Source organism: Homalodisca vitripennis, chromosome 7, assembly GCF_021130785.1.
Source record: "Homalodisca vitripennis isolate AUS2020 chromosome 7, UT_GWSS_2.1, whole genome shotgun sequence".
Lineage (NCBI taxonomy): Eukaryota > Metazoa > Arthropoda > Insecta > Hemiptera > Cicadellidae > Homalodisca > Homalodisca vitripennis.
The window spans coordinates 71,085,839-71,091,838 of record NC_060213.1 but is presented as its reverse complement, the minus strand read 5'-3'; positions in this window follow the sequence as shown (position 1 = coordinate 71,091,838).

Below are 6,000 nucleotides of genomic sequence, written 5' to 3'. Positions count from 1 at the left end.
AAGATTTCACCTACAAAGTGTCATGACACAATATTGGAAAAAAATGTCTTTCTTACCATTTAAGACACGTGACTTTTTCTCGACGAGTATCATTATTCCTAAAACAATGAAGAACAGTCGTACTTCATTTGTATTCCTAGGTATAGTTTGTGTTATTACACAACCGTATAATTAGTTATTTTGCAACACTATATTCTAAAAAGAACTTGTGTCATTAAATATTATAATTAAGTTTTTTAGTGTAAAAGATTTATTAGATTTTTTAAAGATAATATACAAAGTTTTATTTCTTTTGTAAATCAGGAATGTATGAAACTCTATTGTTTTATTTATTAAGTGACTAAAATTTAATTTCAAATAAAATTATCATACCATTTACAGTTTAAAATTATTATTATGCCCACATTAAACCATTAGCTTATATATTTCTTGTATATAAGAACTGATAGTGTAAAAATGTAATAGGCACAAACAATAAAAATCACTATCATAAAACATCCGACTAATTTTGTTGCAATATGTTCCAAAATACTCGATAAGTGTATCTTTTAACATGTTTTGCTGAGTTCGATGGCCAAATTTCAAGTCACGCCAACTTTAATAGTCTGCATGTGTAAGTAAGTCAAACTTAACAATATATCTGACTGTGCTCAATTCGTTAACAAAGTTACTTGTTCTGTCATTTTTTAGTAGATCCGTGTATGTAATTATTCTTATCATAAAGGATGTGACAATATTACGATCAAGAATGTGTTCGTTTCCCTTAGATTGGGATTAGAGTAAAATAAATAACGTAAATACTACAAATATTTATCAGTAAACTTATATAATTTGTTTTATTATGCCATGTATTTGAAATATCCCTTACTTATCGGGTATAACAAAACTTAAAAAGCATAGATATAAAATATTCTTAGATAAAAATACAAACGAATTCAATAACATAATGTATGTTTGAAACAGAAGTCACAAAATATATTCAAATACAAAATAATACAGCTTTAGACTTATTTGATTAACAAAATAAAAGACACATGACGACTGAATGTACAAAATTATTGTAACAGCTACATATTAGTATGAACATTATATTTATGTTAAGAAAAACAAATGTTTCAGCCTAAACCTCACTATCTTAAGATGGTATTTAAATGATCAAATATATAAAAATTAATCACACAATGCTCATAAATACTTGATTAGTACTAATATATTGTGATCATTAAACACGAGAGAGACTGATACATCTTTCATTGTCATCTCTCATACTGTTTGAGACTTATATGTAACAATCTAAAATCCTTTTTAGTTAACGAAAAATAATACCGTGACTCATCAATGGCTATGTCTAATATAATACTCAATTGAAATTTGCAAGTTTATATTATGCTACAAATGTTTTTGAAATTACATAATATTTTATAGTTACAGTATGACAATTTTTAATATAATTTAAAAATTTCCTTTAGATTGGAAAAATATGAATCAGTTTTTTTATTATAATTTGTGTAAGTTTGAATGTTACCAGAGAAACTTTATTTAACTAATTGTAATTATAGATATTTGAACTGAGTAAATGACTAATTGTGCTACTATCCCAAAAGTAAAAATATTTGTAACAACATAATTATAATTTCACACCATTTATTGATTCAGAAAATGCTAATAATTTATTTTTGAATAATTTTTCTAACATGAGTCATGGACTGTGTACGTTATTACGCCTTAACAAAATAAGAATTTAGATTTATACAAAACTTAATACACCTCATAATAGTAAAATATATATTTTTGTTAGAGTATTTAATATTATTCAGGTGTGTTTTGTAATAAGTTTTTAAGAATTGTTTTCCTCCAAAATAAATTATTTGTTTGAATCTGTGGAATATGAGTTTTCAAATAATATATCCTACCTTCCTACCTTCCTACCTTAAAACTGATATATTATCAACTGCCGAGGAAACTGCCACTAAACGCGTTATCGTCGACGACACGCGCCATATTGAATATAGATGGTGCATTATGTATGTTACTTCCTCTACATATAAGCTGTTAAACCCTCAATCTTTCTTAACCTGATCCAATATAAAAACTTAGCGTTTGAGGTTTATATTCTTGAGTGAAGAAAATACACAATGCCAATATTCGTTTCAGAATTTATAGTATATTCTGTTTCTCATAACGTACACCCGTCTCATTCACTGCTCTATTATATCCTTCTTACTTGACTTTAAGATCTATCAGTGCTTGCCTGTTGTCTGAGTAATACGTTGTGTACCAGTTTCTCGCAATAAATGAACCCCACACTCCTTTATGTCGAAGACGTTTAATCCACATATTGCTTTCAAAATGTACTTCTTTCTCGGAATCGAATATAATCCAGTATTGAACCTCATAATATACTTCATTTAAATATAGTTAAGATTGAATTTGGCAATGGTGAATGTCTTCATATGACCAGTTCTCAGGCCATTTTATATTGGTTTAAATGCTAACTGGTGGTTTCTTAAGTTAAATCTTGTTTTCATAGTATGACTTCAGCACACAAATCCATTTAAAGCTACTATAAAAGTGAGTAGTACTTTTATTCACTTATAATTTTTTGCAGAAATTAATTACTTCTTCCTACTACTTGGGTGTGAAATATTTTTTTAAATTCCTTCTTAATGTATTAAAAAGAAACAAACATTTCTAGGTAACGAAACAATTATAATGCTATACAAGATAATTACACAACAATATTGTCAGTATATACAAGGTTAAGATTTATAGAAGAATTGTTCCAATTTCAACACAGTGTTTCTAAATTATTTGTGTACTTACGTAAGTGTTCGCCGGACTACGTGTCGCGCAATAGACTTCCATAATTATCAAGATAATGGGCATTGCTCGACTGGCTACTGCTAGAATTTATAGATCTCGTTTTCCAAAAACTGCATGCCATATTTAAGGTAATAAACCTGACGTGAAATAATAGCATAATGTAGGGTATGTAAGTATCCTTGATGGCATCATGGTTAGCAAAGTATTGATCTATGATGGGAAAATTAATAAATTAAGTCATCAAAAGTTTCATGCAAATTTTATCCTTTACTTGAATTATTTTCTGCGTCATTCTCTTGAGTGACCTGCTTTCATAACAACGAGGACAATCCAATTGACGTAAATATACCATATATGAACTGTACGTTGCTTGTTTAGTAATTTAGCTTTGTGCAAATATCTTCTATAGCACTAAGTACTCTCGGCATACGACTTTGAGTAATATCCCTAACGATAAATTTATATAATCGTTCAATTCAAGATTGTGCTTGTGGAAATAAAACTTGTAATGTTTAACTTACATATCACTCAATATATTCTATGTTAAGACAACCCCAAACATATTTTGCCATTCTCCTTAGTAATAGTCTTCCCTCAAATTATAAAGCAATATTCCTAACGAATTATATTCTTTATACACAAATTTTATTCGTTTTCAATGACAAGCAGACTACTCCTTTAAAAGGTTTTTTAAAACATTTTTAAATAGAAAAAATATGGAAATAAATGTGACATTGACATATGTTTTCCAGTGCAATTAAAAAAGTAACCATACATTCTCTTAAAATTCCATTAAAATGCCGACATATTTAATAATATTTAGGCTGTCATTATTTAAAACTCTTTTAACTTTAAAGGACAAAATATGTAACCTTCTTATCTAGTTTTAGTAAACGATCTTTTGCTTTATAACGGAATATTTAAATCTGCTGTAATAATAATCACATTATAACGCTATATAGTTTTAATAACGTTTTTAAATGCTTTTGATGCAAGGTTCTTGCATTGCTATATGAACTACTATAGTCTTTAATAAAATTATCCTGTTTCATGTTCATTCATCACAGTTAGATTTCTCAATCATTTTTACTAAGATGAATTATGTAGTTGTAGGTTGTTAGTGTACATGAAAAACAATTATTTTGATTAGAGAACAATGGAAAATTAAATATAATATACACGAATAGGTAGAATTTGTAGATAAAGTATAACAGAATAGATTATGAATACGTAAACGATGCTAATACATAATTTAATATCTTTGTTAGTTACCATTGTTAAGGGATAATTAGGATGAAGCTAGCCTGTTATTGGTAGCCCTGGGGTGAGTAATCCTTTACTCAGGCCGTGTATTTACACTAATTCCTTTGTCTTGAATGTTCTGCTCCAGTTGTCATTCGGTTAAACTTGGGACTTGTGTCCAATATTCTGTTTTAATATATTTCTCTAAGCTATCCTATTTATATTATAAATGCGAAAGTGCCTTTGTTTGTTTTTTTTTATTTCACGTATATAATATTTAGCCGATTGTACTACAATTTTACATGGATGTTCCTAGGTTCCTTATGATGGAAATAGTCCTATCCTTATTTCGAAAATTATTCCGACCTACGCCCCACTGCTTTTTTTGCTTTCTAAATGCAAATTTGCGTTTTAAATGCATTCAACTGTTATGTGTAAACACATCTGTTTTAAGACAGCACATACATATTTTTAATTATTTTAACAAATATTTCAGTTTCTTTACATTTATAGAGCGAAAAAAAGTAATAACACTTCTTTTTTTAACATCGTGGATTGAAAGGAAAATAATTTATTTATTCTGAACCAACAAGTATTTTATGCCAGAAAATCGTTGTTCTGGCATTACATTTGTTCGTTACTGATGATTTATACGATACTGATTAGGTATATAAATGCTGATATAATTTCTAGACTGATCCGATGAAATAGTATGATGCAGCGAACACTGATTAAAAAGCAAGAGCTTTAATGTATTTTGCATTATCTTTACATATGGAAGGCAACTGTTATAATATTAGTATTGAAATGTGTTTCTATTAATGATGTTGATTTTAGTTTTTAATTTTCCATAACAATATCTATGTCCATTAAATTTACATAACTGTACTAATTTTAATCCAAACTCATTAAACGATTACATGCAGGTCTATTTACATTCTCTCTTGGAGCAAGATAACGGACTACAATTATATGCGTTGTAAATATATTTAGTTTAAACTCGAAGTGTAAAAACTGAAATAATAATTATTCACAATTTTACTTAACTTCTAGTCCTCTTAATCATGAAATCTGTAAAATGTGTCCCTGTTGCACAATATAACTAATTCAACTTTAATAGATCACAGGGCTTTATGAACTTAGACTTCGTCTAAATTGATCTAAAATAGTCCAAGTGTTACTGAATCCGGGGGTTATTAAATCAAATACACTGAATGTTGCATAAAAATGGCGAGTGAGTTTGCGTGTATATGTTGGTGTTTAATAAATCTGAATGCATTTTTTTATTTTGACTATACTTTCTTCAATTTACCAACTGATTTCGTGACTACCAAAATTAAGGGTTTGTAATTCGTTGGATACAAACGCATTATAAAATATATCAAAGATTTTAAAGATAGATTAGAAAAAGAAAGATAACTTGCATTTTAATATGGAAAAGGGAGAAATTAAGGCGTGTCAATTGTTTACACACAATTCTATTCATTTTCTAGTAATTATCAGGTCAAAAAACGCAAAACTTTAGGCACAATTTTAATGTAAAAGAAGTTTTATTATTTCGAGGAATAAATAGAAATGTAGGTCTGGTATTTACATTTTGCCTACAAAACCATGATAATTATTTAAAATAAATTATTTAATAAGAAACAAATAGTTTTTGTAAGTTATGTTTAGATTTATATAGCATAGCATTGTGCTCTTATAAAAGCGTTGAAACAGTTTGAACATAAATACCATATAAAAGTAATCGTATATCAATTTTAAGTTAACCATTTTTATCCATAATTAAATGTGACCAAAATATTTCATTAAATGTAAATCTTAAATATTTGAAATAACCACGATATATGGTTTTATATTCAGAATAAATACGAAAATAAATTTAATTATAATTTATTAAAAATAATTTTTAATCAAACTATTTTTAGTGGTGTC